At 40.1% G+C, this 26,918-nt stretch overlaps 1 non-coding gene across 1 annotated transcript; it reads right to left on the bottom strand.

Moving 5' to 3' along the window:
- Positions 1-16,984: 16,984 nt before the first annotated feature.
- On the bottom strand, positions 16,985-17,071 carry TRNASTOP-UCA (transfer RNA opal suppressor (anticodon UCA)). The gene has a single exon. It is a non-coding gene; the product is annotated as a tRNA-Sec (tRNA).
- Positions 17,072-26,918: the final 9,847 nt, after the last annotated feature.

Raw genomic sequence — 26,918 nt, 5'->3', positions numbered from 1 at the left:
GAAGGTTGCATTCCCTCCAACATATGCTTAATATTTTTCTGTATTATTATATAAAAATGATTACGGTAAATCAAGTAAGGAAACTTCCAGAGTGAAGCTGTAGTATAGATCTGTGGATAAGTTCACATGGAGAGAAGTAAGCAGTGGTAAGGTTCCGTCCTAGGCCCAGTACTCTTTAATATCTTCATAAATGACCCTAATGAGGGAATAGCAGGTGAACTAACCAAATTTGCAGATTATACCAAGCTGGCTGGAGTAGCAAACACCCCAGAGGACAGACTCAGAATCCAGAGGGACCTTGACAGACTGGAGCCAAACCAACAAAATGAAATTCAACACGGAGGAAAGTACAATCCTGAATCAAAAGAATCCAAAATACACATACAAACTGGGTGAAACCACATTTAATAGCAGCGACTGCGAAAGAGATCTTGGAGTCCTGGTAGACAGCCAACTAAATATGAGCCAGCAGTGTGCAGCAGCAGCCAAAAAGGACAACACCGTTCTGAGCTGCATAAATAAAGGGATACAATCAAGGACCAGAGAGGTACTAATACCACTCTGAAAAGCCTTGTTCAGCCCCCACCTAGAGTATTGCATCCAGTTTTGGTCATCACATTACAAAAAAGATATTGAAACTCTACAGAAAGTGCAGAAGAGAGCAATCAGGATTATTTATTTATTTATTTATTTATTTATTTATTTATTTATTTATTTATTTATTTATTTATTTATTTATTTATTTATTTATTTATTTATTTATTTATTTATTTATTTATTTATTATTTAGATTTGTATGCCGCCCCTCTCCGAAGATGATAAAGGGTCTGGAAAATAAACATATGAAGAGTGACTGCAGGAACTGAGCTTGCCCCGTCTGGCAAAGAGAAGAACCAGGGTGGCATGATAGCAGTGTTCGAGTGCTTGAGGGGATGCCACAGAGAGGAGGGGGTCAGGCTGTTCTCTATGGCACCAGAAAGCCAAACAAGGAACAATGGATGGAAACTGACCAAGGAGAGATTTAATTTGGAAGTAAGGAGAAACTTTCTGACAGTGAGAGTGATCAACCAGTGGAACAGCTTGCAGCGGAGATTGTGAGAGCCCCAACACTTGCGATCTTCAAGGGGAGATTGGACAGCCATGTGTCTCAAGTGGTGTAGGAGCTCACTCTTAAGCGGGGGGTTGGACTAGATGACCTACAAGGTCCCTTCCAACTCTAATGATAAATCTAAATACCTAAAATCTCTCCACTGTAGTATGCAAAGTTTAAGTAAGAAACAAATTACTTAAATAGGGCCCAGAAATAGTCACATAATAAAAGCGGCCAGATTTTTTTTTAAATTAAAAGAACAATATCTAAAAATAATATATATGTACTTTGTTTGAACAGCTTTTAAAAAGATAAAAGGAGCAAATGCGGTAAATCTTCTGAAGGTTATTGGTTTTTGTAGATAACAACTTCTTATAAAGTGGTAAAAGAGGAAATTAAAAAGAGAAGACCACATTTGGAATACTGTGTTCAGTTCTGGAGACCTCACCTACAAAAAGATATTGACAAAATTGAACGGGTCCGAAGACGGGCTAAAAGAATGGTGGAAGGTCTTAAGCATAAAACGTATCAGGAAAGACCTAATGAACTCAATCTGTATAGTCTGGAGGACAGAAGGAAAAAGGGGGACATGATCGAAACATTTAAATATATTAAAGGGTTAAATAAGGTCCAGGAGGGAAGGGTTTTTAATAGGAAAGTGAACACAAGAACAAGGGGACACAATCTGAAGTTAGTTGGGGGAAAGATCAAAAGCAACATGAGAAAATATTATTTTACTGAAAGAGTAGTAGATCCTTGGAACAAACTTCCAGCAGACGTGGTAGATAAATCCACAGTAACTGAATTTAAACATGCCTGGGATAAACATATATCCATCCTAAGATAAAACACAGAAAATAGTATAAGGGCAGACTAGATGGACCATGAGGTCTTTTTCTGCCGTCAGACTTCTATGTTTCTATGTTTTTAAGAAGCAGAACCAAGTTTATGATTTGATATATCATGTGAACATAGCTAGGACCCAGGGGTGGGCTGCACCCAATTTGCACTGAAAGATGAAAGAAAATGCAGGGCATCCTGTATAAGCCATGGCCACAGTGTGGTAGTAAAAATTTTGGTAGCCCTTCACTGCTAGGACCCAACCAATGTGACAGGAAATTCACATAGTGAATTTTAGCGTTTGAATCTTGGGTTTGAATATTCCAGTCTGAAAGGGGACAGGACATCTCACCTAAGGAAATTTTTAAAAATATATTAATTAGAGAATTTCCTGACATGAGATATATAAAATATATATCCTGAGGTTGAACCAGAGGTAGGTTCTTCTAGGTTTGGACCAGTTTTATAGAACTGGTAGTAACTTGGCATCCTGGGTTGCTGGAACTGGTGGTGTTGTGTCCAGAGGACAGTTAGGTTTTGTACCCCCCCCACATTCTTTGGGCGGGAAAATATTGTATCCTGATTGGTTGGCTCGGCCTGGCAGCCCGGGATATATATAGCTGCCAGGCACGGCCATGTTTGTCTTATTCTATTCTGTTAACCGTTATATCTTGTTAATAAAGAATCGTTCTTACTCAAGTCTGCAATCCTTCACTCCGCTAAGGATCCAACAAGTAGCAACCCAGGCCTGCCATGCCCCTGAGCCAGCTCTCTTGGCACCATAGATGCCGTCATCTTGATTTTTGTGCATGCGCAGAAGTTTGTTTGTTTTTAGCCCTGTGAATGTGGGCCCGTATGCATGAAATGCCTGGCCAGCACATCCCTGAGCAAACCGGCAATGAAGAAAAACGGAACCCACCCCTGGGTGAGACGTGTATTTACAGTGTTCCCTCAATTTCCGCGAAAGACCGCCCGCAAAAGTCGAATTTCCACGAAGTAGAGATGCGGAAGTAAATACACCATTTTTGGCTATGGACAGTATCACAAGCCATCCCTTAACACTTTAAATCCCTAAATTACCATTTCCCATTCCCTTAGAAACCATTTACTCACCATTATTACTGGTACTCACCATTGAATAAGACACCTAGTGATCCTGATATTTATAAACATAATTATTTATTAACAATAATTATTTTTTTTGTTATTTATTTGCAAAAATTATTAGTTTGGCGATGAAGTAGGACGTCATTGGATGGGAAAAACCGTGGTATAGGGAAAAAATCACGAAGTATTTTTTAATTAATATTTTTTGAAAAACCGTGGTATAGAATATCTCCGAGACCGCCTCCTGCCGCACGAATCCCAGTGACCGGGTCCCGTCAACTAAACAATGTCGGTTGGCGGGCCCCAGGGGAAGAGCCTTCTCTGTGGCGGCACCGGCTCTCTGGAACCAACTCCCCCCGGAGATCAGAACTGCCCCTACTCTTCCTGCCTTCCGTAAACTCCTCAAAACCCACCTTTGCCGTCAGGCATGGGGAAATTAAACATCTCCCCCTGGGCACGTTTAATTTATACATGGTATGCTTGTGTGTGCGTCTGTTAGTATATGGGGTTTTTTAAATCTTTAAATATTTTAATTAATTTGATTATTTATGATTTGTTTTCACTTGTTGTGAGCCGCCCCGAGTCTTCGGAGAGGGGCGGCATACAAATTCAAATAATAAATAAATAAATAGGCTATTCGTGAAGTTCGAACCCGTGAAAATCGAGGGAACACTGTACATATATATATATATATATGAACTCCTGGAGGAGTGATAAAGCAGAGAGGGTGTTTCATAGCCTGAAGTTCCTAACTAACATTTTGGCCCAGGACCTTAAAATGCGTCTGCCAACTTCTGGAAATTGCAATACTGTAAATGCTGGACGTGCTGCACTGCTTTCTCAGTGAACACACGGGTGAAGACCTCGTGGTTTCAAAGGCAGAATATTCAAAGGAGTGGATGGAAAATACTATGCTGTATCTCAGAAGCTGTTGGACAAGACTTGGCAGAGAATACAATGTGGTCTAGGGACAGGATGAGCAGAAGAAGCTTTTGGTGGGCCTCATGGTTGCTAGGGCCAACAAGATTATTTACTTTTATTTTCAGAGAACTTAGAGCAATGAAGTACAGGGCTGGTTTGCTGATCCAAAACAGTATTTGATTATAATTCTGAATAGGATTTTATATATTCATCTCATTTATAAATGAGATTTTGTCCAGATATCCCAAACCTTTTAGACCTCAGGGACCACTAAATTTATAATTTTAAATCCCGTGGACCGCTAATATGACCTGCCTAATGACCGGTGGGGTAGGCGTTCATTTGACTAGGTGGGCATGGCCCACTTGATGCCACTCATGCAGAGGGGTGCCCACCGGCTTCTACTTGCCTCTTCCTTCCCAGCCATTTCTCGTCTCCCTGCCGGGGCTCCTTAGGGCCCCAACAAGAAGAAGTCATTGGAGCTAAGCAGACACCATGAGAAAGAGTTGGCAAAACAGCTCAGTTCTCAGTGTCTCAGTTCAAATTGGATCTGGCCGAGAATGAGGCTCAACAGAAGTGCCTCCCTAAGGACTATGAGCATAGGCTTTCCAAGCAGAGGGAAGACCTGCGGGAATGCAAGGCCAGGTACCGGAGTCTGGAAGCTCAGTGGCCTAAGATGGTCAGCCAGTTCCAGGCCATGATGCAGTCCCACCAGCGACGCTTCCCTCCAGCCTTCTTCTCACAAAGCCCCACACCAGGAGGCCAAAGCAGACTCCAGGTCAGAATTTCTGTCCCCCCCAAACCCACAGAAAAAGACCTCAAAGGACTGTGCAACCACACAAACATTCATTTCACGTATCCGGTCCAGGGACTGTAGTCTGAGGACCCCTGATTTAGTGCAATATAAAAAATGCAAATAATTTTTATGCGGACCACCAAAATTTTCTCGTTGACCACCAGGGGTCCACGGAAAACCAGTTGGTGATCACTGAACTAAAGCAAGAGCTTATTCTAATGTCAAGTGCAGTCTTTGGGCCACCTTATTTGAGCTGTATGAATCTAGGGCAGTGTTTCCCAACCTTGGCAACTTGAAGATATCTGAACTTCAACTCCCAGAATTCCCCAGCCAGCATTCACTGGCTGGGGAATTCTGGGAGTTGAAGTCCAAATATCTTCAAGTTGCCAAGGTTGGGAAACACTGATCTAGGGGACTACTGGAAGGCTGTAAAGAAGTTCAGAAATCTATCACCCATTGCCACCATCTAGTGGTTGTCTGTAGTTTTGCAGCCCAGATGCAAAAAATAAAAAAGTCCCCTTCTCAACTGCATTGGCTTAGCTTATGGAAAGAAGAAAGCCTGTGTTCCAAATATTAATGTAATGGGTTTTTTCTTGCTTTATGGTGGCATTCAGAATGTGTGGGCTTTGTGGGAAGAACTAGAGCAAAGAACTATTGCGTATTATACTATGTGCAGCACTTAATAACATCCATGTCACTATTTGTGATCCCACATATGGGGAGGTCTCCACAAATCCAACAGTTTGCATATTCTTACAAAAGTTTCTCCAGAACTGAATTACTTTACTTCCAAGATTCTTCCTTTCTTAGAACAGTGTCTTAGCTCTCTGGCCAGAAACCAAGGATAGACACCAAATGGTGCTTTCTCTTGCTCTTTCTTCCTTTTTATGAAATTGGCAGCTCCTCCAAACACATATCCAACCAACGCACAATGCATCAAAAAAAAGAAAAAGAAAAGAAAAGAAAGAAAAAGGAAAGCATGCCATCTGGCTAAATGCTTCTTAAAAATGAGAAGAGAAGAAAAACAACATTCAGAACTAGCAGTTGAATGAAACGCAGCCAGCCTGTGGACCTGTGATACACACAAAGGACAGCCATCAGATCCCCTACTTTTTTTTTTTTTAAAAAGACCACCATCAGAAAGAGATCAAGCTAATGCTTTTGAGTGGGATGGGGTGACTTTCCTTAGCTGCTAATTAGCAGCTTTGGAAAATAGCCACACTTTTCCCCAACCAAAGATTGCCAGCTTCAGCCCCTTTGCTGGGGCGTTGGAGCCCTCTACTGGAAGCCAAATGGCAGATTTTTCCTCACCCTTGAAGTAGCTATGGCACAGGACTCCACCATGGCTGTCGCAAACAAGAGTTCGAGATTGATGAGCAACTGATACGGTTTTGTAGGTTTTAAGCAATATGGGCACATATATGAATACATATACAGTGGTACCTCTACCTACAAATGCCTCTACCTACGAACTTTTTTAGATAAGAACCGGGTGTTCAAGATTTTTTTGCCTTTTTCCACTTACAAACCCGAGCCTCCGAAACTGTAACCAGAAAAAGCATGGAGAAGCCTCCATGGTGCCTCTCGAGGAATCTCCTGGGAGGAAACAGGACTAGAAAAGGCGGGAAGAAGCCTCTGTGGGGGCTCTCGAGGAATCTCCTGGGAGGAAACAGGGCTGGAAAAGGCGGGGAGAAGCCTCCGTGGGGCCTCTCTAGGAATCTCCTGGGAGGAAACAGGGCCTTCACCCTCCCTGTGGTTTCCTAAATCACACACATTATTTGCTTTTACATTGATTCCTATGGGAAAAATTGATTCTTCTTACAAACTTTTCTACTTAGAATCTGGTCACGGAATGAATTAAGTTCTTAAGTAAAGGTACCACTGTATATGGTTTAGGTTCTAATTTAGGTGTTTGTTTATCAATAGAGTCCTCAATCATGAAGTGCCTCTAGTCATATGTTCAGGCATATGATACATACATACATACATACATACATACATACATACATACATACGACTAGAAACCAAGACATATGAGGAAAGGTTGCAGGAACTGGGTATGAATAGTCTAGCGAAGAGGAGGTCCGGGGTGGGGGGCATGATAGCAGATACTTGAGGGGCTGCCAAAGAGAGAAGGGAGTCACACTATTTTCCAGAGTACCAGAGGGCCAGACTAGGAGCAACGGATGGAAACTGACCAAGGAGAGATTCAACCTGGAAATTAGGAAGAACTTTCTGACTGTGAGAGCGATCAACCAGTGGAACGGCTTGCCAGCGGAGGCTGTGAACGCCCCATCGCTCAACACTTTCAAAAAGAGATTGGGCTGCCCTGTCTGGGGTGGTGTAGGGTCTCCTGCTGAAGCAGGGGGTTGGACTAGATGACCTGCAAGGTCCCTTTCAACTCCATAAATAAATAAATAAATAAATAAATAAATAAATAAATAAATAAATAAATAAATAAATAAATAAATAAATAAATAAATAAATAAATAAATAAATAAATAAATAAATAAATAAATAAATAAATAAATAAATAAATAAATAAATAAATAAATATTAAACAAACAAATAAACAGTGAGTGAGTGAATAAATGAATCTATAAATCTTTGAATCTATAAATCCATACGTCCATGTTTCTCTCTTTTTTCAGGTTTCAAATAAATGTGAGAAACCTTTCCTCCATCCATGCCACCACCACCCCAAAAACCCCTGGGAACATTGTTGTGGGCAATGTGTGAACCATGGCAGGCTCTATGGATGGCCTCAAGTATCTATTTTGTACTTGTGCCCTAATCTAAGAACTGCTTAGGAAGTCCTATTCTCTCGCCTGCCTGTAAAAATAGTCAGTCTTAAAAAAAACCCTTTCGCCTAAATTTGGACTCTTCAGTGCAGACCTCAAACTTAAATCTTACCTTTTGTTACATTTTCTTGCAAAAGAAAATGTAACAGAAAAACAAAATAAAATAACAAAGTTTTAAGGGACCTTATGGGTCATCTAGTCCAACCACCCACCCAATCAGGACACCATTTCTGACAGATGGCAGTCCAGTCTCTTTTTGAAAACATCCAGTGATGAAGCTCCCACAAATTTTGAAGGCAAGCTGTTCCATTGGTTGATTGTTCTCACTGTCAGAACGTTTCTCCTTATTTCTAGGTTGAATCTCCATCCACTATTCCTTGTCTGGCCTTCAGGTGCTCTGGAAAATAAATCGATCTCCTCCTCTCTGTGGCAGCCTCTCAAGTATTGGAGTACTGCAATCACGTTTCTCCTTTTATCATTTTACCATTCTACCATTTTAAAGTATAATCATTTCCCCTCATATTAGGCTTTTAGCCCCAATGAAGAGATGGTGGCTCCTTGTCAGGACCAATAAAACTTAAATGGAGAATCACAATCCTAAACGAGTATTTCCCAAAAGCCCTAGATGGCTTCCAATTTGGTTTGTTCAATGTACAGGGTTCACTCGATTTTCGTGGGGGATGCGTTCCGAGACTGCCCGCGAAAGTTGAATTTCCGCGAAGTAGAGATGCGGAAGTAAATACACTATTTTTGGCTATGAACAGTATCACAAGCCTTCCCTTAACACTTTAAACCCCTAAACTGCAATTTCTCATTCCCTTAGCAACCATTTAGATTATTATTCATCATGTTTATTTATTAAAGTTTATTTAAAAAAATATTTATTAAAGGCAGACGAAAGTTTGGCGATGACGTATGACGTCATCGGGCGGGAAAAACCATGGTATAGAGAAAAAAACAGCAAAGTATTTTTTAATTAATATTTTTGAAAAACCGTGGATAGACTTTTTGCGAAGTTCGAAACCGCGAAAATCGAGGGACCACTGTACTTATTTATTACAATGAAGAACATGTGGCAAAATTGGACTCCAATAAAACTGAATATATATTGGACAAAATAAATAAATTAAATAAAAAATAAATATCATGAGTAGCTCACTCATTTCTATCCGAGCTGGGATGTTGTGATGACCAATCTGAAGCTTTCTGCAGTAGGTTAATAAAAACTACCATATGATCAAAGGATGACAAAAAGTCTCTTTATCTCTATGTTTCACATACATACCAGTCTTTTCTGTAACCCATAAGATGAGCTCAGCAGAGATAAAAGATTTCACTTAGGGTCTCTACTATTCCTTCAGCCTAGGCGCCTGGGCATGTTTTCCCAATCTGAATAGACGCTGTGACCTTTGCCTTGCAAGGCCTTGCAGATGGCACCACCAAAGCTATTGTTGTCTATAGTGCATACAAAATACACATCATGTGCCTAGTTCAATGACACTGTTATACTCCCCCATAAACTCATGTTCCCTGATTCAGAATATACTCATGCCTTGCTCGATACAAAAAATTATGTCATCAATGCAACAACTTTAAGCACAAACACTAACCACATCATTCCTTCATTTAGACAAAAATAGGATAGCCTTTGTTTCTATTTTTGTTTGTTTCAATCCAAAATAGCCATTTAATTTTGCTGGGAATTTGAATAGTGCTTTGAGTTTTACTGACTTCTTTCATTTAATATTTTTTTTCTATGGCATTAAGCTCCAGTTTGTGAAGACTGGAAGAATTTCAAGTTAAAATAGAAATATAGTTAGTTCAAAAGCTTTGTTCGTGATTTGTATAGAAAATAGTTTAAATTAAAATTTAGTTGTACCGTTAATGCTCACAGCAGCATTTTTAAAACTGATATTATTTCTTTTTATTTTTTAAAACATTTATATTAGAAACGTAGAAGACTGACGGCAGAAAAAGACCTCATGGTCCATCTAGTCTGCCCTTATACTATTTCCTGTGTTTTATCTTACAATGGATATATGTTTATCCCAGGCATGTTTAAATTCAGTTACTGTGGATTTACCAACCACGTCTGCTAGAAGTTTGTTCCAAGGATCTACTACTCTTTCAGTAAAATAATATTTTCTCATGTTACTTTTGATCTTTCCCCCAACTAACTTCAGATTGTGTCCCCTTGTTCTTGTGTTCACTTTCCTATTAAAAACACTTCCCTCCTGAACCTTATTTAATCCTTTAATATATTTAAATGTTTCGATCATGTCCCCCCTTTTCCTTCTGTCCTCCAGACTATACAGATTGAGTTCATTAAGTCTTTCCTGATACGTTTTATGCTTAAGACCTTCCACCATTCTTGTAGCCCGTCTTTGGACCCGTTCAATTTTAATTTATATAGTATTATAAAATACAAAATACATAAGTAAGTAGAAAAACAGTGAAGGTGGAGGTGAAAGAGAAGTAAGGAAAGATAGGGGGAGGGAAGAAAAAGATGCATTGACTTCCAACTCTCTCTGTGACAATAAAATAAGGAATTAACATCAAATCACATTCACAGCATTTTGCTTTTCCAAAATAGTCAGAACAAGTCATTTCGATAAAAATCTATCAGACTAACCTGCAAATCCCAAAGTCAGAGTTTCATTCTTTTCCACCTCAAGCACTAAGAAGCGGTTTCCATGTGGAAACAAAAAATCTTATGTCCTATTCTTTAATCAGTTAGTCAGACCTTTAACTTATAATTTTAAAAAGTTTAATTTTCTCAATTTTAAAACTGGTTGAGGGTTTGCTATTGATCAATATGGTATTGCCATGTAGCTAAAAGTGAGACATACGTAATTAACTAATCACTAAATGGAAAAAAAAAACTAAACAAAATAATACATCTTGACACTCCGACTTCCCCATGTCATTAATGGCATTAAGGATGTGATTTCTTGCACCAACATCATCTCCAGATTAATTCCTTTATTATGAATTTACATTTGGACAGCTACCATTACTGTATTTTTCAGAGTATAAGATGCACCTTCCTCCTCCTAAAGGAGACTGAAAATTTGGATGCGTCTTATATCCCAAATGTAGCTTTTTCAAAGCTTTTTCCCAGCCCTAATGAGGCGTTAATGATCTTCCCAGCCTTTTTCATTGCTACTTGCTCCAAAGATATTTTTTTCCCAGCAAAAAAAAAAAAAGCAAAATGCTGTGAATGTTTTTTTTCTTTGCAGACTTTTTTCCTTGCCACTTCTGAAGGGTTTTTTTAAACCTTAACCATGGGCTAAAATAAGAAGCTGAAGCTGACCAGACTAAGGAGGCTAGCCAGATGAATATCTGATAGGCAAATCCCGCCCCCTTTTCCTCCCTCAAAACTAAGGTGTGTCTTATACTCCAGTGCTTCTTATACTCTGAAAAATATAGTATTTGCTCTCCGCAATACAAGAAGAAATTTGTGGTAATTGTTCAAAAACTAAAAAAATTAACCATGTTCAGGAACACATAGATTGTGTTTGCCTATTGCCTTAGTCATAGCATTATTTATTTGTGACTTAGTGTGAGACGTTAGTAAGAATTTAACACATTCACATTAAACTTGTCCTCCCAAATTTGATGCTCTCCAATGCTATAAATTTCAACTTTCAGAATTCATACTGAGTGTAGTCAATTGACTGATTGGTCATGATGGCAGATAAGATCCAATCTATCACCAGATTAAGAAAATCTGGACTGTGATAATTTTTCATTTGTCCTTCACAAAAAATATTTTATGAGCATTAGTTAAGGTGCCTTGGAGTTGTGTCCTTAGGGGGGGGAAATGTTTTTTCTCAGTATGGGATTATCAGGGTTTGGAATAGCTATTTTTTAAAGACATCTATATAAACAAACCATTTTAGAAATATAAGAAGACACTTTCATATCTTCCTGATAAGAACAACTTAAATTGTTGATTTTTTTCATATACAGTGGTACCTCTACTTAAGAACGCATATACTTAAGAATTTTTCTAGATAAGAACTGGGTGTTCAAGATTTTTTTGCCTCTTCCCAAGAACCATTTCCTACTTAAGAACCTGAGCCCGGTTCCCAGGAAATTTGAGAGCGGCACGAAGGTCCGGCCAGTTTCCTGCCATTCCCCCTTTAATCTCGGACATCTCGTGCTTTTCTGGGCTGCCAGAGAAGCCTTTCAGTGGTGGTCCCCCTCTCACCCACCTGGGTTTCTCTCTCTGGCACAGTGTATGGGAGGCAGCCTCGTGCTGGGTGTATGGGAGGCATGTGGTCCTCCTCGCTGCCTCAGAGTCCCTCTTTTTTTTTAAGCCTTACAATTTTGGATTTTTTAAAAATTCCCCTCACCTCACCTTCTTCCTTCAGCAGTGACTGTCCTCCTCCTCTTCTTCCTCCTCTGCCCAAATTCTGAGCTTTTATTTCTTTCCTAATGGGTTTGCACACATTATTTGCTTTTACATTGATTCCTATGGGAAAAATCGCTTCTACTTACAAACTTTTCTACTTAAGAACCAGGTCATGGAACGAATTAAGTTCTTAAGTAGAGGTACCACTGTACATCAAATCATTGTAGTGAAAAAGAATAAGCAAATCCACACCAGTCTTCGAAGTCTTCGGAGAAGGGTGGCTTACAAATCTAACAAACAAACAAACAATACCATTTCATCATGTCAAGTAATATCCATAGAATTGCTTTGTTATAATGGCTGAAGTTACAGAAAAATCTAAATTTATTTATTTGGTTATTTATTTCAATTTATATGCTTACACATCTCAGCCCCTGGACTCTGGGCGGCAAACAACAGTTAAAAACATTAAATAAAAACAATAAACCATACAATAATATCACAATGTATACAAATGGGCAGCCAAACAAAAACCAATGCAGCCACCAATAAAGTTTGTTCAGCGTTGTAAGCCAGCCAATGCAGGGCACAAGTCATGTTTGGTATCAAGTGAACTGAGCCAAATGGGGTTAGTCAATGAACCATAGTTAAGTAAACTGCGTCTTAGGGCAGTACGTGAACTTGGCCAATGCCGTAACAGAGTAAAAGCCAAGGATGTGCTCTGATGTGTATTGACTGAAAAAAAAATCTGATTGCTCAGAGCAGGTCTGATTTTGTTAGGAATATTTTCTAGCCTTTCCTGTTTAGAAGGTCTGGATTGTGAAAGCTCTTTTGAAGCACAATCCACAGCCTCATTTCAGAGCCACCATTAAGATCAACCCTGCACCAAAATGTGTTCCGCAGTAGCCTTAGCGAATCCTGACAGCTGTAGACTAGATAGGATTCACATTGCTACATACTGTGCGATGAACCCCTCAAAATCAGAAATAAATTAGATTAATTATGGGCCCAAATGAAGCAAAGAATTTAAAATTTTGAGATTGCTGGTCAAGTTTTTATCATTTTAGAAATCAGGATCTTGCAAAGAAAAAGGAAACAAGTGAACTAACATTTGCCATTGTAACAGGATTCACGTTTAGTGCTAAATCATTATTTTAAATAATGCTTTGCTGAATAATGTGTAATTAGCTGGATTCTTATTTGGCAGGCAAGCCAGAAACTATTATTTATCATGTGAAGCTAAGTTCACATAACCAAAAACGCTAAACCCCTGACCGATTACATTAGGGCTTAAGGAGGAATTTTTACAAAAGAAATACATTTATTAAACAAATGTATAAGCGCGCCCGACTCTGGGCAGCTTACAACCAGTGATGGGCTCCTACGGGTAAGGTCAGGTACCCAGTACCGGTAGCAAAATTTTGATATTTTTTTTCTTTTTTCCCCCTTCTGGGCTCTGGGTATGTTTTTTCTATCACAGTAAATGAGGTTGAACGTGTATAATTTTAGAAGAGCTGTGCCTGTGTGTGTGTACACTTTATATAGTAGATAATCATGGGTGGGCTACTGCCTGGATAGGGGTTGTTGTGGTTAGCTCTGGCCCAGCTCCTGCCCCAAGGACTGTGGATGTGGGGGAGACATCCACATGCTGCAGGCCTGTTTTGCCCCCGGTGGAATCTGCTGATGAAGGCTCTTCTGACCAAGAAGACATGAGTGACAGGGAGGAGGAGAGTGGGGCAGACAGCTTAGAAGGAGATCAATTATCTAGCTTCTCCTTGGATTCAGAACAAGAGTTAATGATACAGCCACGCATGCGGAGAGCGATGCATAGGCAACAACAACTGAGAGATTATTATCAAAGAAAATTAGGCCACCTGTGGTTGGGTGGGGCTGTGGTAATTAGTGAGGCTGCTATAAATAGCAGCCTGTGGGTTTCGCCATTGTGGAGGATTATCTGATCCTTGTGTTTTGTGACTGCTTTACTGACTTTGACTTTTTGTGTGCTGATTTTTCCCGCTTTGAAACTAAACCAGAGCAAAGTGTGTTTCACTTTGTGAAAAAAGAAGGACTGTGAATTACCTCACAGCTGCAAGCTAAGTATCACAGAACTGATAAGGGACTTGTACAAATTACCAGTTTGTTGGAGACGAGTGCTCTTTGCTATACCAAAAGAGGGCTTGGTTTAAGTGAATTTTCATTATAAAGAACATTGTTTTGAATTTTCAAACGTGTGTGTGTCTGTAATTGTATCTGTGCATTTTTGGGAGGATTCTACCAGAGAGCTTGACAGAACAGGGGGGAACGCAGTGGAGCAGCAAAAATGGAGCTCCACCCCAGAGCACCCAATTTGTACTGAAAGATGTTGTAACAAAATGCATAAGCCACGCCCACAATGTGGTAGTAAAAATTTCGGTATCCCATCACTGCTTACAAGATTAAAAATTCACAACAACCCCCCCCCCACCATAAAAGTATATAATCCTTTCTCTGAGAGTTTCATACACAAACTTTTAGATCACTTTCTGTATATCAAAAAAAAATAATTCAAAGAGGATTTTAAGACATACTTGAGCAATCCCTCCTTCAATGCCCCCCAAAAATATAGAAGGGTTTGATTGTTAGAAACCTCTGTAAGGTAATCATTATTATGAATTTCAGTGCTCTCCTAATATATATTGGCAATTTCTCTCCCCCCCCCCAAGGTTAGGGCGATGGCCATATCTAGCTGATCATAGGGTTGACCATGATCAGCATTTGTATGGACAATGGCCAAAATAAAGCACAGAGCTATAGGTCAGACACCTGGGAAGAAAGTAATGGGCAAAATGCACAGATGATCTAAACACGTTGATATTGTCATCGGGATTTGCACACAAGCCATGCACATTTCAACTTTTTAAGTGAGTCTTTCTCCACAAGGACAGAAAGGCAATGCTGGAACAGGCGGATGGGCTGGACTGCTGCCCCATTCTAATCTTAGCTTGCAAAGCACACAACACTATTTTTCTGTTGTTTACAGGGCAGGAGGAGCTGAACCGGCTTTAAGAGTTTGATTGCTTAGATTTAATCCCAAATTGTTTCTGGAATAAAAACACCAGACAGAAACAGCATGCTCATTTTCTAACCGCATATTCAAAGGGACTTATTATGCTCATTTATGAAACTGACATCAAGATTAGCTGTTCCCAGTTGCCAACTTGCTGAACAAAGGCCTTCTCTCCCGAGCTACCTCTGAAGACAACGGTTCCCCATCGCCTAACCTCACATTGTTCAGGGCTGAAGGGCTGCCACAGTGCTTTGGACTCTTAAAGTTCATTATGGGCTAACAACCCCAGATATGCTGATTTGCAGAAACAGATGGAATTGTAAAAATTATAAATGGCCATCTGGTAATCACAGTCTATTGTAGGACAATTCAAACGTCAAACAAGGATACAAAAAGCTTCTGTGTGATATGAGGGCACTAAAGGTTTGGCAAATTAAACAGCATGGAAAGACTTGGCTTAGTTTTAAGTGCAACATTCTAAACAAGACGGTTTTAGGCAGTTTTGTATGGAAACCTCTGTGATGCTGCTGCTGCTGATCACAATAATCAATATCTATTGCATACGCGGTTCATTTATTTTGAACGTTGGCTCCAAAATCCAGTGCAAAGACACACTAAGTGAAGGTTTATTCATTGCTTCTTGATGGCAACTGAAAAGGTAGTCTCATTAAAGTTCATCGTTTGCTAACTTAGTTTATTGCATAAACTACCAATAATTGAGTTTGTACAATGCACTAATCCAAAACCAAGTATGGCAGTGGTTCTCAATCTGGGGGTCGGGACCCCTTTAGGGGTTGAATGACCGTTTCACAGGGGTCACCTAAGACCATGAGAAAAGACAAAATTCCCATGGTGTTAGGAACTAAAGCTTCTATTCTGATGCCTTGGAACATATTTTTTACAATCCAACAATCAGGCATTTACAGTGAGGGTGTCCCTCTGACCTTCCTGCCAATCAGCTTAAAGCTCTGTTGGGAGAATTGGGGCTAGACTTATGGTTGGGGGCCACCAAAACATGAGGAATTGTATTAATGGGCTGCAGCATTAGAAAGGTTGAGAATAACTGAAGTATGACTTCAGGTGGCAATGAAAATATGAGATGAGACGATGCACAGCTAACTTACAGAAAAGTGCATATTGGAACAGTTACTGTTTAGCTCTACCTACCAAGTGACAGCACTAACCAAGAACTCAGATTTGAAGTTCAATCTTTGTCAATTTGCAGCTTAGGTTACATGTCTTACGAAGATAAGCCCTCTGTAGTATGGTTATTCTCTCAATCTTCAGAGTGATAGAGTCTGACCCCAAATCCTAGCCTTGCCCAGCAATTGATTGACTGGGACTATATGAACTGCCAAATATTCACATACTGTAATCTGTATCATTGGTTCACATGTGGAAGCTGCCTGCTAGCTCAGTGATATAAAGTCCAAAGTTATCTCAGACTTCGTTTTCCCCTAAGATACGATGCTGGGAGGCAGGAGCAAATACCAGGATCAACAGTTCAGATAGTTGTCCCTCCTTTCTGGTGTCTACAATGGAGCATTAAATACGTCAAGATGTTGACCACTGCAGTGCAATTGAGGCCTCAATGCTAACTTTCCTTCCTCCCCTCCTCCCTCCCCTTAAGAGTATTATTCAATTCATAGTATATTATTTGAGAAATTTAGTGTGATAAGATCTCCAACTGGATTGTTCTTTTATTAGGGGCACTATTGCAATGCAACCCTAAAGAAGAAAGGTGGAGAACCAGGAAATGTTTTCTGTTACTAACCAGGATTCATGGAGGAAGCTGTTGTCCATGTATGAAGGAGAGTTAATACTGACAATTGAACCTGCAAACAGACCAGCTGCTAGGCCAGTTGGCAGAATGGACAATAAGAACTTAAGAATATAAGGTTTTGGACTACTGTTTCCAGAATTTATTATGCGGTTTTAAAAAAAGGAAAAACTAACTCCACATTCTAATAATGTGAGAGTCTGAGGTATGGGTAAGCCATTTAAATTCACAATTGAAATTCTCTATCGCCCGAAAGGTGGAATTGAACCACTCTGTCGCTAGACAGCTACAGGTTTGAAGCCTGCACCCCAGACCACTGAGGATCATCCGGGCAAGAGAATAAGCCGTTGCTGATACTATATAAAGCTCTTAAACTATAAACCTTTCAGGATATAGTGAGATATATCGACGGAAAAGTAGAAGGTACTAAGTTTAGGAAATATCGTTACGGCTATAATTTTATGATGCATGGCCGTACTCGGGTCTCTTTTAATATTAATGTGCATTAGACAGATGGATACATAGATATTTTCCCATGCAACAGATATATGCAAATATTACTGACGCTGATTGGCCTGCTGCTACTGTGGGCGAGCTTTGGAAGAGCGGCTTTACAGAAGCGACACTCCCCCCCCCCCCCCCCCGTCCGTGGCTCGCGTGCGACTCCTTGGCTGGCTGAATCAATTAATTATTTTCAAGGTATCGGACCCTCGGTCCAAATTTGGAATTTTGGACTGGGAATCTGCTGGGGAGGGAAGACTCGGGAATCAAGCGCGGCTCCCTCTGCCTTCGTCTATACCAGTGTTTCCCAACCTTGGCAACTTGAAGATATTTGGACTTCAACTCCCAGAATTCCCCAGCCAGCGAAGTTGCTAAGGTTGGGAAACACTGGTCTATAGGGCCAACGTGTGCTGCGAAAGAACTGTCTTTCTTGGGCGGAAAGTCCTAGTTAGAGACTGGCGTCAAGGGGACTGCACTTTGTACTTGCTCAGAGGCAAAGCAGTCCAAGGCCAGCCTCACCAGTTCAAATAGTCCGGCCGTTTTCCAGCTTCTCCGGCTGATTGCACCGGTTCGAGAGCGAAACGGACCACTGTTTGTCCCCCCAAAAAAGTCGATTTCGCAGACCACTCCCAGTCTCCCACCCAAACCAAAATCTGTTTATCTTAACTCAGAGCAGAGTTGCAGGGGAGGAAAAATCACAGAGGAAACGGGCAGTTTGAGAGGTCTCTATAGTTCTGCGATAAGCATTGCCTTAATTCTGCTTATTATTTAGTTCCTATTAGCCTCTGAAAACTTCTGAATAAACCAAGATGGATGGATGGATAGACAAATGATAGATTGATAGGTAGGTAGGTAGGTAGGTAGGTAGACAGATGATGGATAGATAGATAGATAGATAGACACATGATAGATTGATAAGTAGGTAGGTATATAGATGATGGATAGATAGGTAGACACATGATAGATTGATAGACAGACAGACACGATTGATAGGTAGGTAGATGATGGATAGATAGACACATGATAGATTGATAGACAGACACACGATTGATAGGTAGGTAGGTAGGTAGATGATGGATAGATAGTTAGACACATGATAGATAGATAGATAGATAGATAGATAGATAGATAGATAGATAGATAGATAGATAGATGAGAGACACGGATAGATGAAAGACACAGATAGATGAGAGACACAGATAGTAGCCCTAGGAGACAAAACTAAGATAAGGAGGTAGTACCCAAAAGTTAAGATTTAAATATGTTAGAAGATTTTGGAAAAAGAGGAATGATTATGATAGGTAAGAGCAAGAGAAACATTTTAATCAGTTATGTAATGATAATACAGTGGTACCTCTACCTAGGAACGCCTCTACTTACAAACATTTCTAGATAAGAACCAGGTGTTCAAGATTTTTTTGCCTCTTCTCAAGGACCATTTTACACTTACAAACCCGAGCCTCCCAAACTGTAACCGGAAAAGGCAGGGAGAAGCCTCCGTGGGGTCTCTCTATGAATCTGGGAAGAAACAGGGCCAGAAAAGGCAGGGAGAAGCTTCTGTGGGGCCTCTCTAGGAATCTTGGAGGAATCAGGGCCTCCACCCTCCCTTGTGGTTTCCCCAATCGCACACATTATTTGCTTTTACATTGATTCCTATGGGAAAAATTGCTTCTTCTTACAAACTTTTCTACTTAAGAACCTGGTCACAGAACAAATTAAGTTTGTAAGTAGCGGTACCATTGTAGAACTACCTGTTTAGGGAAGGATTTAGAGGATGGATGGTAAGTAGGAAGGAAGGAGAGAAAGGGGAGAGTGTGCAGAAAGAGTAGAAAGAAGGAGGAAGAATGTAGGTAGTAGAGGCGGAATAGCTGAGAAAGAGGGAAGTGGGAAGAAGAAAGTTGGATACAAATGAAATAATATAAAGTAAACCTGGAACGTGATCTACTTTATTCTATTTGATTAATAATATATGTATAGTATATCAAGATATATTGCAGGTATATGAAGTTGTATGTTGAATGTGGAGTAAAATAAAACTTTGGGGGGAAAAAGAGAGATAAACAGATAGACAGAGGCAGGAAAACAGTCAGGCCGACTTCTTTAGCCTGTGTTTGCTTCTAAGAGTTAACACATAGAAAACTGATCAACTATCTGAATTATCTCACTGGGTTCTGTTGGCATCCTGATCTGACCATATAGATTAGGTCTGCAGTGTCCTTCTAGATTTTATGCACTGAGTGCCCAAACTGCATGCACGGACATGCACACCTGCATGCACAGACATGCACATGTGCATGTGTGGACGTGCACACACATGTATAGACATACGCACATACGCAGCAGAGACACGAAGACTAGCTGGCTGGCGGGAGGCAGGGTATCCAAACACCAGCAGCGCGGCAAGAGGTAAGATTTTTGTGTGTGTGTGAGCTTCTGCTTTGTCATTTGCAGGGAAATAGCAATAGCATTTAGACTTATATTCCGCTCTATAGTGCTTTTACAACCCTCTCTAAGCGGTTTACAGAATCAGCATATCGCCCCCAACAATCTGGGTCCTCATTTTACCCACCTCGGAAGGATGGAAGGATGAGTCAACCTTGAGCCAGTGGTGAGATTTGAACTGCTGAACTACAGCTGCAGTGCTGCACTCTAATCACTGCGCCACACCGGAAAGAGAAGCTCATGAAAGAAATGCCACAGAGATCTGTCCTCTGCATGCCACCTCTGGCACTCGTGCCATAGGTTCACCATCACAGTTCTAGGTAATGTGGTTGGCTACTTTGACAATATCTAGTTGACCCGGAGCTGAACAGACTTGGACCTGGTTAGGACTGGACAGGAGACCACCTGGAAATCCAAAGTGATAAGTTAGAGGCCAGTCAATTGAAAAAAAGCATCTCTGAAGAAAGCAGTAGCCAACCACATTCACATAACTATAGATGAGTGCATTTAGTTTGTAAAAATTAATTGGATTTAGATTATTATTTTGTATTGTTCTTTTTAAAAATTTGTTGTAACCCAACCCGAGTTTTTGGAGAGGGGTGGCATATAAATCCAATTAAATAAATAAATAAATAAATAAATAACTGCCAAAAAATCTCACGACTTTGTCCGCATAAGAACCCAAGAATCAAATTTAGCTCAAAGAAGACTAGCTTTATGTGATGCAGCTCATCATGTGAATGCTTTTATCAATCGTCAATCATTGCTAATGAGGCAGAGACTGCAATCCTTGATATGCTGACATAAAAAAAATGAATTTCCATCAAAATGAATGGAATTAAGTTAAAATAACATGGATCCCACCTGAAACCATGCATGGTTTATCATTTGTTCTCTTTCAGATTCTAAGCGAGAAAGAAATCTCAGTTTTTTTGTTCTTACTCTGGATCCAGATTTCTGATTTTTGACATGCACTTATGCATTATCCTGGTTCCTCTTGAAGTGGCTACTCAGCCAAGCTAAAATCTAGTGGAACAATATGGAAGGAAAAAAACTTGAGCTTTACTGAAACGTACTCTGCAACTCAGCCTCCCTGAGTCTCAGGAGAAGGGCAGCATAGAAATCGAATTAATAAATAAATGATAAATAAGTAAATGTTGGTGTAACTGTAGTATCATTTTGGGGATAGTTCCAGGAAAACTATTTGGGAAAATTGATCACTTTAAGAAGAGATTGGATAACCATTTGTCTGAAATGGTATATGATAGGGGTGTCAAACTCATGGCTCGTGGGCTGGATGTGTCACACCCTGACCATGGCCACCCCCAGTTTAACAAAGGGGGGGAAATGTCACAATATGTCTCATGGTGACAATGTGATGTGGGATTGACACCCCTAGTATAGGGTTTTTTTTGCTTGACTAGGGGGTTGGAATAGAAGACCTGCAAAGTCACTTCCAACCCTATTAGTCTGTTATCAAGAAAATCTGCTTTTTTAAAAAGGTATCCCAGCTTTGGGGTGCTCAGAGCCAGTTCTGGTTCAGTTACACTAGATTAGAATATTGACCTATTGATAGGCTTGTGGCTGGAATGGCACCCTGTTGCATTGGGGTTGCTACACCCAAAGCAAATCTATGCCTTACTACCCTGCATTGATTTAATACAGGGGTCTCCAAAGTTGGCAACTTTAAGACTTATGGACTTCAACTCCCAGAATTCCTCAGCCAGAAATCCTGTCATTTGCTGTTCTCCCTCTTTCATCAAAATAGATTCTATTTTTATTTATTTATTTGTTTTGTCAAGTACATATTGGTGGTATACAAAGATATAACAATATTTATATACATGATACCAGTAAAAGAAAAACATTAGGACAGGGGACAGAAGACACTCTGGTGCACTTATGCACACCCCTACTGACCTCTTACGAATCAGGAGAGGTCAACAGTGTAGAGTCTAAGGATAAAGTTTTGGGGATTAGGTGATGATACTACAGAGTCTGGTCGTGAGTTCCATGCATCAACTACTCAGTTAATAAAGTTGTATTTCCTGCAGTTGAGTTTAGAATGTTTTACTTTAAGTTTGTATCTGTTGTGTGCTCGTGTGTTGTTGTGGTTGAAGCTGAAGTAGTTGTTGAATGAAGGATGTTGTAGCAGATGATTTTATAGGCTATGCTTAGGCCATGTTTAAGGCAACATAGTTCTAAGCTTTCTAATTCTAGGATTGTAATTCTAGAAAGAAAAGATGCCTGGTGTTAGGGAAGGTTTTTTTCTGCCACAGACTCAGAAAGCTACAGAGAGAGAACCAAAAAACTCTAATAAAACTAGCTCAAAAGTTTCCCTCCCCTGCTCCCCCTTTCCCTTGTTGTTCTTGTACAGCAGACGATGCCAATAAAGCTTTGCTGAACTGAAGTCACCCAGGCCTTCAAGTGGGAATGGGTGTGGTCCTTCTGGCCTTTCCCAAAAAGAGTGCACTTTTCTCTCCACACTCCCACTGCTCTCTTTCCCTGGGACAAGTAGTGGTCTCTTACGAAATCTCTCTGGGGGAAGGAGGCAGGAAAATCCAACACTCGTCATGGCAAAGCTGACACAATGCAAGAGAAGCCTTTGCTTTCCCTCCCTGCAATCCTTCCAAATGTGGGTCATAGAGTTCCTCCCAAGTAGCTCCGATTTATCTCTCTCTCTCTGGGTTTCTGTCCCCCTTCGCCAAACACTTTTGAGGGTTTGAGTTAGTCTGTGTCAGACTCCGTAGCTCGAGCCAGCAGTTGTGATGTCTTTGAGTTATTGGGCCAATTTTATACTTGGTTCTAAGTTGCCTTTTAATTTGGATTATTTGATGCCAGTATTTTGGATTCCATGGGAGAGAGGTATTTCATACACCCAGCTATATACAGTGGTACCTCTACCTAAGAATGCCTCTACTTACAAACTTTTCTAGATAAAAATCGGATGTTCAAGATTTTTTTGCCTCTTCTCAAGAACCATTTTCCACTTAAAACCTGAGCTTCCGAAACTGTAACTGGAAAAAGCAGGGAGAAGCCTCCGTGGGACCTCTCTAGGAATCTTCTGGGAGGAAACAGGGCCAGAAAAGGCGGGAAGAAGCCTCCATGGGGCCTCTTTAGGAATCTCCTGGGAGGAAACGGGGCATCCACCCTCCCTGTGGTTTCCCCATTATTTGCTTTTACTGTACATCGATTCCTATGGGAAAAATTGCTTCTTCTTACAAATGTTTCTACTTAAGAACCTGGTCATGGAATGAATTAAGTAGAAGTACCACTGTATCTGTATTGTAAGTAGAAGTACCACTGCATCTGTTATCAATGATCCATCTATCTGCCTCCCTCCCTCCCTTTGTATTTTTGCAATTTCCAGAAATTTAAGCAGCTGTATTTGCCTGACAGGTTTGCCCATGCTTTCTCTCAATCCAATTTTTTGGGCTTTGCATGAGCCATGGAACTCACCATATGAATTTGGTTTGCACAGTACTGTAATGTGCATGTGGCTTGTGGCTTTGAAGTTCTGTATAGTGAGAAAACCCATCAAGGAATAACAAAATTTAGGTCAAGAGTTTGTTGATTTAAGATAGGTTTTGCCAGCCTGGCATCGTCCCCAAATATTTGGAACACATGTGGGCTGGAGGGTACTAGTTGAGAAAGGCTGATTTAGAACATGATGAACTGTTCTGAAAGTGTCTCCCTGCCCTTTCTGTAAAGCCCTTTTATGGGAATTCTCCAAGTTGATGACAGCTTTATATATATAATAGCACCCTTTCTTCTAAAAACACTGAAGTACTTTATTTATCTTTCCAATAATTGGGTAAATTAGAGATAGATTGGCCTAAGGTCAGCCACTAAATTTAAAATGTGGTGTGGGTTTCAATCCAACCCTTTCCAGCTGGGGTCTGCTCTGTGCTAGCTTAAAACTCTTCAGTCCAAAATGATTCTGTATTGAACCCTCTTATTGGAAACAGGCAGAGAGTGTTGGGTATGAGTAAAGTTAAACCAGTTCATTGCCACTGATCATTCCCTTACACCAGCAGTTGTAAATCAACTTAAGGTACAGGATTGGACCTGTTCTTAACCCTTTAAAAACAGCATGTCTTCCTGAAATTAAGGAGACACTTCACTTTAACTGCACCAGAAAACAATTTTCTTTCTAAGTTTCTGTATGATGGAACTGCACAAGAGAAAAGTAATTAAAAGATACTATTCTTCCCTGGCTGTATTTTAGAAAAGATGGATGAGAGGTATCTTGAAGACCTTGAATAGAGTTATAACTGAAAGGAAATCTCATAATATGTGAAACAGGCCCATCACTTATTTTATTATCTATTGCTTCTATGCCTTTTAACTTGAGATTCCATATGTGAACTAAAAAATCTAGATGGCCACCAGATATGACATCCTTAGAGAGCGTAGTAATTGGATATGAGATGGCTGGTAAATATACAGTATGTTCTTAAGAGAGATAGAGAGATAGATAGATAGATAGATAGATAGAGAGAGAGAGAGAGAGAGAGAGAGAGAGAGAGAGAGAGAGAGAGAGAGAGAGAGAGAGAACATTTTAAGCAGCTGATTGTTAATCAGCTTTCAGTAGTTTTTTTTCCTAGTAGTTTATTTTATGTAGAGTATACTGTATTTCATCCAATGTCTTCTTGCTCGTATGATGTTCAGGTAATAAATATATTTTTCTGTTTTCCACATATATAGCAAGTTGAATAGTTGGGAGTGTGGTAGCATACACAATTACTTGTTTATTATTTATTTAATTATTAATAGTAACAGTTGTGTTATTTCTTACCAGTAGGATGTACATATACATAATAGATGGCTAGTTTCATGATGCTGGCTGTGGAATTCTGGGAGTTGAAGACTGCACATCTTAAAAATTGCCAAGTTTGGAAAGCGTTGCGCTAAACCATACAATAGATAGTTTATTTATAGTTTGATATAATGTAGAAACACATTCAATTATGTTTTTTTAAAAGAAACATTAGCAAAGAAAATTGTGGCTTTGCATGATAGGTGAACATGGCTATTTGCCATTGGAGCAGTACGGTATTTTCATTCCAGACCTAACGGCTTTCTGGGAATAAGAATTACCAACCAAAGAGAAAATTTACCTCTGTTGCCTTTGAAGATTTTAGTATCCATTGTTTGAAAAGAGAAGCGTTGGTTATGACCTATAAAGCCCTTCATGGCATCGGACCAGAATATCTCCGGGACCGCCTTCTGCCGCACGAATCCCAGCGACCAGTGAGGTCCCACAGAGTTGGCCTTCTCCGGGTCCCATCGACTAAGCAATGTCGTTTGGCGGCACCCAGGAGAAGAGCCTTGTCTGTGGCGGCCCCCACCCTCTGGAACCAGCTCCCCCCAGATATCAGAGTTGCCCCCACCCTCCTTTCCTTTCGCAAGCTCCGTAAAACCCACCTCTGTCGTCAGGCTTGGGGGAATTGAAATTTCTCTTCCCCCTAGGCTTAATTGAATTTATACATGGTATGCTTGTATGTATGAGTGGTTTTTTAAATTGGGGTTTTAAAGATTGTTTTTAATATTAGATTTGTTTACATTGTCTTTTTATATTGTTGTTAGCCGCCCCGTGTCTTCGGAGAGGGGCGGCATACAAATCTAATAAATAATAATAATAATAATAATAATAATAATAATAATAAGCCTGAATTTTTGGTCCTGCTCTCCAATTCCAATATATTGGTTTTGAATATATGGGATGCTTATGAATATTTGGATGAATACATGAAATGTTTATGATTTCAGTGCCAGAAAAGCAAGGAATTCTTAACTCTTTGCATTTCATAGCTACCAGTATGCTTTCAATCTCATTGAGAATAAAATAACCATGTAAGAATGCTACCTACAATTGCTTTGTAAGGGAGGAAAATGGGGCAAGGGAAACAGATTGGTGGAGGGAATTCCTGCCATAGTAATCTGGGCAGAATTCCTGAAAACTAGGAAAAAGGATGTTTGCCTCCAGGTGCTTATGATCCCATCTCACAGACAATGAACACTGCTGGCCTTCAGATCCACAACACAAATGGGGCCAAGATCCAAGTTCCATTGTGGTGAGACCAATTAATTTCCTCCACTTGTTGCTAATAACAATAGTTTAATATTAAAAGATTAAATTCCCCAATCCTCATTTTTTATTCAGAACATGGGTGAGGAGCTGAAAGTCCATGTTGATTTAATTTCTTGCTTGCAAGAGTGTCCCATTTCTTCCATTTGCATTTTTCACCACTTGTGATCATGTATCTGATCCCAATGATCCAAATCATTGGGATTCAAAAGATCCAAATGAACTTCTAGTTGTGCAAGTGGTCAGGCAGATACATTGCTCTGGTTCAAACATTAAGGTAAGTTGCAATGTATTTTGCTTGATTTTTTTTAGCTTGTATAGCTTGTTTTAGCTTGTATAGTTCGTGCAACTCCCTGAGTCATCCTTTGCATTTAATCATGTTTTTTGACTAAGTTACAGTTGCCTGTAATCTCACCTCACACTAAGCCGGCATAAACCACAGTTTACAAATTACACTTCCATTGGATTCATATGACACATTTAGTCTACCCTTCCCCTAAAAAAAACAATTCCTAATAACAATATGACTTAGTATGAATTGCAAACCTCACTGGATTCTTTCTTTATAAGTCATTTGAAGAAGTGGAATTGGTTGGACAGGAATGAGTTTGTACAATATGCTTGGTAGCTTTGGTTTAACTTGCTGCATGAACTTACTGATGTTTATGGCCTAGGGCAGGGCTGTCAAACTCAGTCCATGGGCTGGATACTTCAAAGACTGGCCAACCCACACCTGATTTAGCAAAGGGGGAAAGAAGTCACAATACGTCCCATGACACCACTGTGACGATGCGAGTTTGACACTCCTGGCCTAAGGTGTTGTGTGAATCTGTCCAACTGTAGTTTAATAAAGTCCTTAAACAAACCATAGTCTAGTATACTGTGTGAACCTATTCACAGAATCAACCTAGTATATTTGGTTGTTCACCATTACTAAACTTGAACTTGAGAAAAAGAATAAGTTTGTTGTAGCGCTTTAGGCTAGAAACTAGGAGAATGTGAGTTCTAGTCCGGCCTTAAGTGTTCGGAAACTTCAGATTGTGCAGAATGCGGTCGCGAGAGCCATCGTGGGGCTTCCTAGATTCGCCCACGTTTCTGCAACACTCCGCAGCCTGCACTGGCTGCCGATCGGTTTCCGGTCACAAT

This window comes from Erythrolamprus reginae, chromosome 1 (genome assembly GCF_031021105.1).
Source record: "Erythrolamprus reginae isolate rEryReg1 chromosome 1, rEryReg1.hap1, whole genome shotgun sequence".
Lineage (NCBI taxonomy): Eukaryota > Metazoa > Chordata > Lepidosauria > Squamata > Dipsadidae > Erythrolamprus > Erythrolamprus reginae.
The sequence above is the reverse complement of the archived record's forward strand: the minus strand, read 5'-3'. Positions and strand labels throughout refer to the sequence as shown.